The sequence below is a fragment of the Lucilia sericata genome, unplaced genomic scaffold, assembly GCF_015586225.1.
Source record: "Lucilia sericata isolate MDLA Ls3-8-SP2 unplaced genomic scaffold, ASM1558622v1 Contig000585F_arrow, whole genome shotgun sequence".
Taxonomy (NCBI): domain Eukaryota; kingdom Metazoa; phylum Arthropoda; class Insecta; order Diptera; family Calliphoridae; genus Lucilia; species Lucilia sericata.
The window spans coordinates 201,282-216,892 of NW_023994592.1; the positions used below are offsets into that span (position 1 = coordinate 201,282).

The following is a 15,611-nucleotide window of genomic DNA, read 5'->3' on the forward strand; positions in this document are numbered from 1 at the left end:
GTTCTAGTTCTGTTCTAGTTCTGTTCTAGTTCTGTTCTAGTTCTGTTCTAGTTCTGTTCTAGTTCTGTTCTAGTTCTGTTCTAGTTCTGTTCTAGTTCTGTTCTAGTTCTGTTTTAGTTCTGTTCTAGTTCTGTTCTAGTTCTGTTCTAGTTCTGTTCTAGTTCTGTTCTAGTTCTATTCTAGTTCTGTTCTAGTTCTGTTCTAGTTCTGTTCTAGTTCTGTTCTAGTTCTGTTCTAGTTCTGTTCTAGTTCTGTTCTACTTCTGTTCTAGTTCTGTTCTAGTTCTGTTCTAGTTCTGTTCTACTTCTGTTCTAGTTCTGTTCTAGTTCTGTTCTAGTTCTGTTCTAATTCTGTTCTAATTCTGTTCTAGTTCTGTTCTACTTCTGTTCTAGTTCTGTTCTAGTTCAGTTCTAGTTCTGTTCTAGTTATGTTCTAGTTCTGTTCTAGTTCTTGTTCTGTTCTAGTTCTGTTCTAGTTCTGTTCTAGTTCTATTCTAGTTCTGTTCTAGTTCTGTTCTAGTTCTGTTCTAGTTCTTTTCTAGTTCTGTTCTAGTTCTTTTCTATTTCTGCTCTAGTTCTGTTCTAATTCTGTTTATTAAGTCTATTGCCGAACGTTTTTCTCTCTTTTGTTCTCTATCTCTCTCAGTATTTAATTATCTAATTCATAGTATAATTCTTGGCTTTTTTCATTAGCAAAATTTGTTTTAATATCTGTGCTTAATTACTTAATTCATAGCATACTTTTTGGCTTGTTTTTCTATTATTTCCCTTTACAAATATTATCTAGTAATTAGTTATTAACAAAATCTTTTACAACTTCCTGGACAACAAGCTTGTCTAGTTTGAACAATAGAAAAAGTTTTTGTTTTAATCTTATTATGTTTTGAGCTGCTTTTTTTTATAAAAATGGAAAAATAACTTTTTACGTTAATTTTTAACTTTTTCTCTAATTTATTTCATTTTATAATAATGTTTGTTATTGTCATGTTTATTTTGAAGTTTCATAAAAAAGCAGCAAAATTAGCAAGATAATAGACACAATTATTTTAAAAAAATATATATAGAATTTCTTTAACAATTTACTTCCTACTTTATTACCTGAAACAAAAGTTAGAAAATGTTTGAAAAAAAATAACTCTCCTACTAATAAACATTTAAGTTTCTTCTCCGGCTCTATAGAAATTTTGTTAAGGATTTTTCCAGGATTTATTATTGTCTCTAGTTAAGTGGTTGAAGAGAAAAATATATAAAACAAAAGGCAAGAAAAAAAAATGACTTTTAAAAAAAGTTCTTTAACATTTTTTCTGGTAATATATATTTTGTCTGTTTATAAGCAATTTGTACAAGAATCACGTTTAAACGAAGCACACAAAAAACGACCAACGAACGTCTAATGAAAAGAAAAGTTTTATTATACTTCATTGCACAAATTTTGCTACTTTCCAGTTTTTTTGTTTTTGGGAAGAAAGAAATATTCCGGCTTCAAGTTCACGTCTCTTGTTTCAAGTTCTTTGTATATGTTTGTTTAACTAAAAAAGTAGCGGTAGTTTAACACCAAAAAATGGCTGACGGATGAGGAATAGAAAGTATTTTGTTAAGAACAGTAAAGAAAATGTTAAGTATTGGCTGGAAGGACCAATAATATCATGTACCGAAGGACCAAAAACTTGAAATTCCAAGAAATCTTAAACAATTCACGTATATTCAATAGAAACTAAATATTTGTATTTGGATTAATATTAAACTATATCTGAACCCGAACACTTAAATGTTCATAACTAAACTGGACTAAATGGTTTCACCCCACTGTTCTTTTATAAAAAAAACTTATTGACTATGGAGCATTAAAATAACTTTTAACAAATTTCTCAGCTCTAATATAATATTTATAGTTTTCTAACATTTAAACTTTTAAAGTGTTAAAAATCTCAATAGAATTTATTGTCCTTTAAACAAAACAATTTCATTCAAACTAAAGCAAAACTTTGTTAATTTGATTTTAAAATAATTTGTAATAAAATCCTTTTCTATTTCACAAGAAAAAAACCCAAATAAATTACAAAAGCAAACACCTACCAAGACCCTCATTCAAATACCCAGATAAATATCTGGCATAACGGAATGAAAACTAATTAATCAAATGTTAGTAAAAGATATTGTTTTCAAGCTTATCTGACTACTCAAATCTCAAAATATACAAATCAGTAAACAGGAAAAAAAAAACATTTATCAGGGTTGTCAATTGCTCAACAAAATAAGCTTTATATAAAGGGTATCCGACAAAAAAAAGTGAGTTTGTCTTTTACAGACTTATAAATAAACATTACAACAAACACACACAAACACCATTTGAATAAGGAACATACAAGTTTACATGCTGTTTTCTAAACCGAAAATATCATCATGACTTGACCACTTCAACAGAAAATTTAATAAACTCACACACATAGATAAACAATATATCAACACTTTTTAGAACTTTTCAAAATATTAGGGTGATACTTTTTTACGGTAGACCAAAATTAGACTAGACTATAGACTAGACTATAGACTAGACTATAGACTAGACTATAGACTTAGACTATAGACTAGACTATAGACTAGACTATAGACTAGACTATAGACTAGACTATTGACTAGACTATAGACTAGACTATGACTAGACTATAGACTAGACTATAGACTAGACTATAGACTAGACTATAGACTAGACTATAGACTAGACTATAGACTAGACTATAGACTAGACTAAGACTAGACTATAGACTAGACCCCCTATAGACTAGACTATAGACTAGACTATAGACTAGACTATAGACTAGACTATAGACTACTAGACTACTATAGACTAGACTATAGACTAAACTTAGACTAGAACTAATAGACTAGACTATGACTAGACTATAGACTAGACTATAGACTAGACTATAGTAGATACTAGACTATAGACTAGACTATAGACTAGACTATAGACTAGACTATAGACTAGACTATAGACTAGACTATAGACTAGACTATAGACTAGACTATAGACTAGACTATAGACTAGACTATAGACTAGACTATAGACTAGACTATAGACTAGACTATAGACTAGACTATAGACTAGACTATAGACTAGACTATAGACTAGACTAGACTATAGACTAGACTAGACTATAGACTAGACTAGACTATAGACTAGACTAGACTAGACTATAGACTAGACTAGACTAGACTATAGACTAGACTAGACTATAGACTAGACTATAGACTAGACTAGACTATAGACTAGACTAGACTATAGACTAGACTATAGACTAGACTATAGACTAGACTATAGACTAGACTATAGACTAGACTATAGACTAGACTATAGACTAGACTATAGACTAGACTATAGACTAGACTATAGACTAGACTATAGACTAGACTATAGACTAGACTATAGGCTAGACTATAGACTAGACTATAGACTAGACTATAGACTAGACTATAGACTAGACTATAGACTAGACTATAGACTAGACTATAGACTAGACTATAGACTAGACTATAGACTAGACTATAGACTAGACTATAGACTAGACTATAGACTAGACTATAGACTATAGACTAGACTATAGACTAGACTATAGACTAGACTATAGACTAGACTATAGACTAGACTATAGACTAGACTATAGACTAGACTATAGACTAGACTATAGACTAGACTATAGACTAGACTATAGACTAGACTATAGACTAGACTATAGACTAGACTATAGACTAGACTATAGACTAGACTATAGACTAGACTATAGACTAGACTATAGACTAGACTATAGACTAGACTATAGACTAGACTATAGACTAGACTATAGACTAGACTATAGACTAGACTATAGACTAGACTATAGACTAGACTATAGACTAGACTATAGACTAGACTATAGACTAGACTATAGACTAGACTATAGACTAGACTATAGACTAGACTATAGACTAGACTATAGACTAGACTATAGACTAGACTATAGACTAGACTATAGACTAGACTATAGACTAGACTATAGACTAGACTAGACTATAGACTAGACTATAGACTAGACTATAGACTAGACTATAGACTAGACTATAGACTAGACTATAGACTAGACTAGACTATAGACTAGATAGACTATAGACTAGACTAGACTATAGACTAGACTATAGACTAGACTAAGACTAGACTATAGACTATAGACTAGACTATAGACTAGACTATAGACTAGACTATAGACTAGACTATAGACTAGACTATAGACTAGACTATAGACTAGACTATAGACTAGACTATAGACTAGACTATAGACTAGACTATAGACTAGACTATAGACTAGACTATAGACTAGACTATAGACTAGACTATAGACTAGACTATAGACTAGACTATAGACTAGACTATAGACTAGACTATAGACTAGACTATAGACTAGACTATAGACTAGACTATAGACTAGACTATAACTAGACTATAGACTAGACTATAGACTAGACTATAGACTAGACTATAGACTAGACTATAGACTAGACTATAGACTAGACTATAGACTAGACTATAGACTAGACTATAGACTAGACTATAGACTAGACTATAGACTAGACTATAGACTAGACTATAGACTAGACTATAGACTAGACTATAGACTAGACTATAGACTAGACTATAGACTAGACTATAGACTAGACTATAGACTAGACTATAGACTAGACTATAGACTAGACTATAGACTAGACTAGACTATAGACTAGACTAGACTATAGACTAGACTAGACTATAGACTAGACTATAGACTAGACTAGACTATAGACTAGACTATAGACTAGACTATAGACTAGACTATAGACTAGACTATAGACTAGACTATAGACTAGACTATAGACTGGACCATAGACTAGACCATAGACTAGACTATAGGACTATAGACTAGATTATAGACTAGACTATAGACTAGACTATAGATTAGACTATAGACTAGACTATAGACTAGGCTATAGACTAGACTATAGACTAGACTATAGACTAGACTATAGACTAGACTATAGACTAGACTATAGAATAGACTATAGTCTACACTGTAGGCTAGTATATTGTCCAGACTATAGTACAGACTATAGACTACTCCAGACTGTAGTCTATAGTCCAGACTATAGGCTAGATTGTAGTCTATAGTCCAGACTATAGACTAGACTAAAGACCAGACAATAGACTAGACTAAAGTCAGGCTATAGACTAGACTATAGTCCAGACTATGGTATAGTCTGGTCTAGACTGTAGGCTAGCTTATAGATTTGAATATAGTCCGGACAATAGACTAGACTATAGTCCACACTATAAACTGAACTATAGTCCAGACTATATACTGAACAGTATGTAGTCCAGACTATATAGTGAAAACTGCCCTAATATTCATTGAGACCAGTACTATTAACTGAAAGCTTTTCCGTAAATTCTTACATAAAAATTTTTTTTCTCTCCTGTAACTTCCTGGTGTTAGAGAGAAATTAGTAAACAATACTCGAGAAATCTGTGTATTTTCATACGATTTTTGTTTCTTCCACATGAAATGATTTTCAATAGTCATTGCTTGTGTTTTTTGTTTCTCATATCATTCTACAGTTGTTGCTGTCATTTCTAGTTTAGTTTTTTTGTTAAGTATTCCGGTATTGTGTTGTTGTCTTGTCCAGAATTTAATGAACTATAAATGAATATTTTTGGTTGTTAGTCCTAAATAAAAATTTTGCTAGAAGAGGCAGCAAATGGCAGGAGAGATACTTGTATAAAGAAATTATGTGCAAGTTTTACAAATTAAAATTACGACTTTTTCTCTCTACCCTCGTTTTCTGTTATACTAGAGTTGTTTTTATTTTTACATTTTGTTCGTATTTAGCAAAATCATTACGAAAACACCTCATGCAGCACAATTTATCCACAAATGGACAGGTTGTTTACCTAAATAGTTGAATTGAATGGTCAGGACTATGCATGCGTATGCATGTTTCGGACTGATATGAAAAGTTACACACAAAAGTTTTCTGTATTTGCAGAAAATATTGTAACTTTAAAGGCATTGAAATTTGTACCTTAAAAATGACAATTTGTTTTAAGATTTCTGATGACACTTATTAGTTCTAAGTAGTCTATACCTATGTCATAGAAAATTTTCCATTAAAATGTCTTTACATTTTGCCAGACTTGTCATTATTACTTGTCGCCTCAACCTTTAAAAGGCACATTTTATCTTTGGTCTATTTTAGTTTTAATTTGCCAGTTTTGACAAGTGTTTTTTGATCTAGTCTTGTGCAAATCCCTTTTAAAGACTTAACAAAACATTTCAACTTTTAATGGTCAGCAAAGAGGGAAAAACCTTCATTTTTTGAGGTTTTCAAACTGACCAATAGCCTCTATCTCGTTGTAAATTTAAAGCTTTAATGAATGTTTATTGGTTAAGAATAAAAATTCTATACGTTTCGATGGAATGTGTGTGCTGAGTTTTGTTAAACATTTGCAGCAATTGTTGTTTGTTCATTCGTTAAGTGCATTTCCAGTTTTGAGGTTACAAGGTGAAAGATAATTGTAATTAAATCCTTAGTACTGATTAATCAGCTCAATCTTTGTTGAGTGTTTTTGATTAAGGTGAAACACAAAGAGTCGGAAATTAGTGCAGGACATTGTATTTGCTTAGACGTAGAAAAAAATCGAATATGTGGATTGAAATACTAGAGCAGATTTAGCTAAATTTAAAATAAAAGCCTTAAAGTAGGCAACAATATTTAAAGCTAGCATACTTTTCCTCTGTCTAGACTATAGTCTAGTCCATAGTCTATTCTATTGTTTAGTCTTGTTCATAGTGCAGTATATTCTGTAAACTAGACAATAGACTAGTCTATATTCTGGACTGTTGTCGAGTCTATAGTCTAACCTATAGTCTAGTCTATAGTCTAGTCTTTAGGCTAGTCTATAGTCTAGTCTATAGTCTAGTCTTTAGTCTAGTCTATAGTCTAATCTATAGTCTAGTCTATAGTCTAGTCTATAGTCTAGTCTATAGTCTAGTCTATAGTCTAGTCTATAGTCTAGTCTATAGTCCAGTCTATAGTCTATTCTATAGTCTAGTCTATAGTCTAGTCTATAGTCTAGTCTATAGTCTAGTCTATAGTCTAGTCTATAGTCTAGTCTATAGTCTAGTCTATAGTCTAGTCTATAGTCTAGTCTATAGTCTAGTCTAAAGTCTTGTCTATAGTCTAGTCTATAGTCTAGTCTATAGTCTAGTCTATAGTCTAGTCTATAGTCTAGTCTATAGTCTAGTCTATAGTCTAGTCTATAGTCTAGTCTATAGTCTAGTCTATAGTCTAGTCTATAGTCTAGTCTATAGTCTAGTCTATAGTCTAGTCTATAGTCTAGTCTATAGTCTAGTCTATAGTCTAGTCTATAGTCTAGTCTATAGTCTAGTCTATAGTCTAGTCTATAGTCTAGTCTATAGTCTAGTCTATAGTCTAGTCTATAGTCTAGTCTATAGTCTAGTCTATAGTCTAGTCTATAGTCTAGTCTATAGTCTAGTCTATAGTCTAGTCTATAGTCTAGTCTATAGTCTAGTCTATAGTCTAGTCTATAGTCTAGTCTATAGTCTAGTCTATAGTCTAGTCTATAGTCTAGTCTATAGTCTAGTCTATAGTCTAGTCTATAGTCTAGTCTATAGTCTAGTCTATAGTCTAGTCTATAGTCTAGTCTATAGTCTAGTCTATAGTCTAGTCTATAGTCTAGTCTATAGTCTAGTCTATAGTCTAGTCTATAGTCTAGTCTATAGTCTAGTCTATAGTCTAGTCTATAGTCTAGTCTATAGTCTAGTCTATAGTCTAGTCTATAGTCTAGTCTATAGTCTAGTCTATAGTCTAGTCTATAGTCTAGTCTATAGTCTAGTCTATAGTCTAGTCTATAGTCTAGTCTAGTTAGTCTATAGTCTAGTCTATAGTCTAGTCTATAGTCTAGTCTATAGTCTAGTCTATAGTCTAGTCTATAGTCTAGTCTATAGTCTAGTCTATAGTCTAGTCTATAGTCTAGTCTATAGTCTAGTCTATAGTCTAGTCTATAGTCTAGTCTATAGTCTAGTCTATAGTCTAGTCTATAGTCTAGTCTATAGTCTAGTCTATAGTCTAGTCTATAGTCTAGTCTATAGTCTAGTCTATAGTCTAGTCTATAGTCTAGTCTATAGTCTAGTCTATAGTCTAGTCTATAGTCTAGTCTAGTCTAGTCTAGTCTAGTCTATAGTCTAGTCTATAGTCTAGTCTATAGTCTAGTCTATAGTCTAGTCTATAGTCTAGTCTATAGTCTAGTCTATAGTCAAGTCTATAGTTTAGTCTATAGTCTAGTCTATAGTCTAGTCTATAGTCTAGTCTATAGTCAAGTTTATAGTCAAGTCTATAGTCAAGTCTATAGTCTAGTCTATAGTCTAGTCTATAGTCTAGTCTATAGTCTAGTCTATAGTCTAGTCTATAGTCTAGTCTCTAGTCTAGTCTATAGTCTAGTCTATAGTCTAGTCTATAGTCTAGTCTATAGTCTAGTCTATAGTCCAGTCTATAGTCTAGTCTATAGTCTAGTCTATAGTCTAGTCTATAGTCTAGTCTATAGTCTAGTCTATAGTCTAGGCTATAGTCTAGGCTATAGTCTAATCTATAATCTAGTCTATAGTCTAGTCTATAATCTAGTGTATAATCTAGTTTAAAGTCAAGTGTATAGCGCAGTTTATAGTCTATTCTATAGTCTTAACAATTTGAAACCTAAAACTGTGCTTCAGTTTTTGTTAGTGTTTTGTTTCTAACCATATCAATTAACAATTTCATTTAAATTACAACAAATTTATAAACAAGAATATAAATAATAAAATTTTATAAACAATTAAATAAATATTTAACAATAAAAGACAAAAAGTCAACACTTGTAAGAAAGAAAATACTTACAGGATGTTGGTCTTTTGAAAACATTTTTTAAACTTTTAGAGCAAGGACCTCTTTGGTAATAAAATAAACATTTAAAGCAATTCTTTGCAGGAAACATTACACCTTTTTTTGTATTATAAAATAGAATACAATAACATTTCAATAAAAAGTTTCTATTGCTACAACTATGAAAAGGATTTCTGTGTATGTATGTGTCTAAGAAACACACACCTTAAACTTTATATCCTTTTGTATTTCGGTTGTTATTGTTTCTTTTTCTATAGAAATGTATAGAGTAGTAGAATATAAAGTGTTGAAAAGTCCTTAAGTTAACTAAAGCAATAATAACAAATTCTAAACGAGAAATAAAATTATAACAACATTAAAAACAAAAACATTTTATTGTAAAAATGGTTATAAAAAATCCATTTGAAAACAAAATTTTAACATATTTAAACATCTGGCAACGCTGCCTGATTATCCTTTCAGTATGTACTCTATTCATAGGTCCATTAATATCTGAGATAATCTACTTATAAACAATTCTACTTTTTCTTTAAATTTTAAAGTATTAGCATAAGAGTTACGAACTGTGACTAACGCCAGCTGTTGGACGATAATATTTCAATTCGAATTTCTGTTGAAAATTTAACCAAAATTTAATAGGTTATCGCAAAATTGTATATAATATTTGTAATAATATTACTTTACCAACTCTATAACCTCATTTTATTGTTTATTATTAAATTGTTTATTATTTACCTTCTTCCACTTCACTAGTACCTCATATATTTACTTTACAAAACTCTGCTTTATTTTGGTCCTTTCATTTTTTCATTACAATCTTGTAGTCATATTGTGTTTCTTTAAACTTTTTCTTGTTGTTTGATTGCTGTTGGTTGCATGTTGTTGTTTTGAGTCTTTTCCCTTCAACATATTGTAGCAACTATATATTTCTGTTATACAATTTATTGCTACAGCAATAACAACAACAATTGCAGAGTACGAATTGTATAGTAAAATAGAGCAACTAAGTAAAACATTTCTTAACATGTTTCTAGGTTTTTCTTCTTTTGTCACAAAGAGGAGGTACACTGTTTCCTAAAGGAACTAAAAAGGCCCTATATATTTTCGCATATATATATATTTGATCAAATGTCAGAGCCTATAGTCTAGATTTACTCCAAATTGTAGTCCAGACAATTGACTAGACAATACATATAATATAGACTAGACTATAGTCCAAGCTATAGACTACACTATAGACTAGGCAATATACTAGACTATAGAATGGAGTATAGACTAGACTATAGACTAGACTATAGACTAGACTATAGACTAGACTATAGACTATGCTATAGACTTTACTATAGACTAGACTGTAGACTAAACAGTCCATGCTCTAGACTAGACTATAGACTAGACTATAGACTAGACTATAGACTTGACTATAAACTAGACTATGCCTAGACTATGCCTAGACTATAAACTAGACTATAGACTAGACTATAGACTAGACTATAGACTAGACTATAGACTAGACTATAGACTAGTCTATAGGCTAGACTGTAGACTAGACTATAGACTAGACTATAGACTAGACTATAGACTAGACTATAGACTAGACTATAGACTAGACTATAGACTAGACTATAGACTAGACTATAGAATAGACTATAGACTAGACTATAGAATAGACTATAGACTAGACTATTGACTAGACTATTGACTAGACTATTGTCTAGACTATAGACTAGTCTATAGGCTAGACTGTAGACTAGACTATAGACTAGACTATAGACTAGACTATAGACTAGACTATAGACTAGACTATAGACTAGACTATAGACTAGACTATAGACTAGACTATAGACTAGACTATAGAGTAGACTATAGACCAGACTATAGACTAGACTATAGACTAGACTATAGACTAGACTATAGACTAGACTATAGACTAGACTATAGACTAGACTATAGACTGCACTATAGACTACACTATAGAACTAGACTAGACTAGACTATAGACTAGACTATAGACTAGACTATAGACTAGACTATAGACTAGACTATAGACTAGACTATAGACTAGACTATAGACTAGACTATAGACTAGACTATAGACTAGACTATAGACTAGACTATAGACTAGACTATAGACTAGACTATAGACTAGACTATAGACTAGACTATAGACTAGACTATAGACTAGACTATAGACTAGACTATAGACTAGACTAAAGACTAGACTATAGAATAGACTATAGAATAGACTATATACTAGACTATAGACTAGACTATAGACTGGACTATAGAATAGACTATAGACTAGACTATAGACTAGACTATAGACTATATACTATGTATATACTAGACTATACACTAGACTATAGACTAGACTGTAGACTAGACTATATACTAGACTATATACTAGACTATAGACTAGACTATAGACTAAACTATAGACTGGACAATAAACTAGACTATAGGCTAGACTATAGACTAGACTATAGGCTAGACTATAAACTAGACTATAGGCTAGACTATAGGTTAGACTATAAACTAGACTATAGGCTAGACTATAGACTAGACTATAGGCTAGACTATTCATAATTTTTTAAACGATTGCTGGTCTATGGTGTCAACTTGACCACTCACCATGTTACTCTTCCTAGTCGTTATCATCATATCGTACATTTAAAATTGCGACAACACTATAATTTGTTGTTTTCAGTTCGGGTTTCTTTTTTCATTCTGTGTGGACATGCAAGCAGTAAAAGGTCCTTTGCCTCATTGTTATGGCTTTGGGTTGTTTCTTTTATTTTCATTTTTTTTTTTTTTTCTTTCTTTTTTTTTGCAAAACAGTTCGTGTTGGTCTTGTGGCAAATTACTGTGGAGAACACAAAATGTTTATACATTTACAAGTCTTCCTTTCCCTATGCTTCTTGCAAAACTACAAATTGATAGACAACATTTGCTTTTGCTCAGAAAACGTGTATCATTCCACTAGATGAATTATGTTGCTACTACCACTTCCACTACTAGGACTTGCAACACTTAAATACTCATACTAAAGACCTTAGGTTAGAGAAAAAAAGAAAAATATTCACTTAGTTTTTCTACTCACTTGGTAGTATAGTTTCTAACGAAGAAGTTCAACTATGTGCTGGAAATAGTAGAACTCTTGCTATGACTTACTTAAACTATTTATCAGGGTTTTACTGGTAATAGTAGTTGTGGCAAAAGAGTAGTCGTTTTTTTCCAGAGGGGCAAGTGCATACATACATGCATACATAGTTGTTGTAAATAATAGTTTCTTTGACCTCAACTCAATACGTTTCCACGTTGATAGTGCTGAGGTTATAAAACAAACCTTATATAAATAAAAATGTTTTTGTGTAATTTTATATAAATGTTTTGAAAAGTGAAGGATTTCTTTTAGAAGTTTGTTGCAAAGTATAAAAAGAAATAATAGCCTATTTTTAGGGGGTAAGGAAATTTTATTTGAAATTAAAATTTAATAAGTAAGTTAAAAGTTTCAAGCAAATTGTACAAAATTGTATCAGCCTAGGCTACATACTAGACTAAAGCACAGACTTTAGGTCAGGCTATATACTAGAATATTGTCAAAATAAAAGAGTATATTATAGTCCATACTTTAGACCAGATTAGAGTCCAGAATAAACTATATACTACACTATAAAATAGACTCTATTCTAGACTATAGAGTACACTATATACAAGACCATAGACTTGACTATAGACTAGGATATCGACCAGACTATTGACTAGAATGCAGACTATAGACTAGACTATAGACTAGACTATAGACTAGACTATAGACTAGGCTATAGACTAGACTATAGACTAGACTATTGACTAGACTATAGACTAGACTATAGACTAGACTATAGACTAGACTATAGACTAGACTATAGACTAGACTATAGACTAGACTATAGACTAGACTATAGACTAGACTATAGACTAGACTATAGATTAGACTATAGACTAGACTATAGACTAGACTATAGACTAGACTATAGACTAGACTATAGACTAGACTATAGACTAGACTATAGACTAGACTATAGACTAGACTATAGACTAGACTATAGACTAGACTATAGACTAGACTATAGACTAGACTATAGACTAGACTATAGACTAGACTATAGACTAGACTATAGACTAGACTATAGACTAGACTATAGACTAGACTATAGACTAGACTATAGACTAGACTATAGACTAGACTATAGACTAGACTATAGATTAGACTATAGACTAGACTATAGACTAGACTATAGACTAGACTATAGACTACACTATAGACTAGACTAAACTATAGACTAGACTACACTATAGACTGGACTACACTATAGACTAGACTATAGACTAGACTAGGTTTGACTACACCAGACTAGATTTGACTATACTAGACTAGACTATGGACTAGACTAAGTTTGACTAGACTAGACTAGATTTGACTAGACTAGACTAGATTTGACTAGACTAGACTAGGCTAGGCTAGACTATAGACTAGACTATAGACTAGACTATAGACTAGACTATAGACTAGACTATAGACTAGACTATAGACTAGACTATAGACTAGACTATAGACTAGACTATAGACTACACTATAGACTAGACTAAACTATAGACTAGACTACACTATAGACTGGACTACACTATAGACTAGACTATAGACTAGACTAGGTTTGACTACACCAGACTAGATTTGACTATACTAGACTAGACTATGGACTAGACTAAGTTTGACTAGACTAGACTAGATTTGACTAGACTAGACTAGATTTGACTAGACTAGACTAGGCTAGGCTAGACTATAGACTAGACTATAGACTAGACTATAGACTAGACTATAGACTAGACTATAGACTAGACTATAGACTAGACTATAGACTAGACTATAGACTAGACTATAGACTAGACTATAGACTAGACTATAGACTAGACTATAGACTAGACTATAGACTAGACTATAGACTAGACTATAGACTAGACTAGACCAACGGTTCCCAAAAGGGGGTCCGCGGACCCCTAGTGGTCCGTAGCAAAATCCTAGGGGGTCCGCGAAGACGAACGAGAAAAATCATGAATAAAAAATATTCTCTATATGTTAGAAAATATTAAAAATATCTCCAAATTTTTCATAAATACTAAAATACACAATTTTTATTCAATAATCCCAGATTTGTTGGTGACTTTTTGAATTTTATTGTTTCGGTCGTTTATCAGGATGAAGCTAGGCCCTACAAATTTATTGTTTCACTTTTATAAAGTAAAGTATTACGTGATTTGTAATTTTTATAAATGTATATGTATCGAAATAAATGTTTTTATATTAGACGGATAATGATTTGCCTTAGAATTAAATACTGATACTGGTATCCCGGAATATGAAGTTAGGTCACATTTCATAATATTTTTATAAATTGTAAGCAAAAGTGTTAATCTAGTTAATTTTAAATATAAATATTCCAATTCCGACGTGATACACAGATTTTAACTTCATTTTGTTGTCCAATATTATTAAATCAACATCAGAAAATTCATAGCGTTTTGCGTAAATAGTCAAAACCACGCAGTAAAATAATTAGTAGGTATTTTAAAATTCAAATTTAAGATCTAAATTCACAGTACATTCGCAAAGAGTTCAGGTCATATTTTATGTGGGTAACGCATTACGCAACAACATCGAAGAAGTCTAACTTTCACATATTTTCCCGAAAACTTAGCTTACATACTCAGCTCACTCCTATGCAATCGCAAAAAAATTTAGAAACATGACTCTTTAAGCACATGTCGACAATACTTGATAAAGAAACCTTTTCGCTACCTTGGCGAGAAATGAACATGAAAGCTCTCACGATCATAAAATTAAACATCATGTTAGAAGTCATTCTATATTTAAAACCATGTAATTGAAAACATCTCCGAAATACTAAATATTCTCAATGTACGGGAATATTTTATAGGGTTTATGGACCAGGACTAAGACAATTTTCGTATGAACAATTATTTATAACAATAAGATATCAAAATATGTATGGGGGTCCGTGAAATTAAATAAATTCCTCAAGGGGTCCGCGAAGTAAAAAACGGTGGGAACCGCTGGACTAGACTATAGACTAGACTATAGACTAGACTATAGACTAGACTATAGACTAGACTATAGACTAGACTATAGACTAGACTATAGACTAGACTATAGACTAGACTATAGACTAGACTATAGACTAGACTATAGACTAGACTATAGACTGGACTATAGACTAGACTATAGACTAGACTATAGACTAAACTATAGACTAGACTATAGACTAGACTATAGACTAGACTATAGACTAGACTATAGACTAGACTATAGACTAGACTATAGACTAGACTATAGACTAGACTATAGACTAGACTATAGACTAGACTATAGACTATAGGCTAGACTATAGACTAGACTAGATTTGACTAGACTATAGACTAGACTATAGACTAGACTAGATTTGACTAGACTATAGACTAGACTATAGACTAGACTATAGACTAGACTATAGACTAGACTATAGACTAGACTATAGACTAGACTATAGACTAGACTATAGACTAGACTATAGACTAGACTATAGACTAGACTATAGACTAGACTAGACT

General features: G+C 31.5%; 1 protein-coding gene across 1 annotated transcript in view; it reads left to right on the forward strand.

The window, feature by feature from the left end:
* Positions 1-15,611, forward strand: part of LOC119606439 (probable serine/threonine-protein kinase DDB_G0282963) — a gene marked incomplete at its 3' end in the record, with an annotated part of 135,043 nt that overhangs the window by 77,479 nt on the left and 41,953 nt on the right. The window lies entirely within an intron of this gene.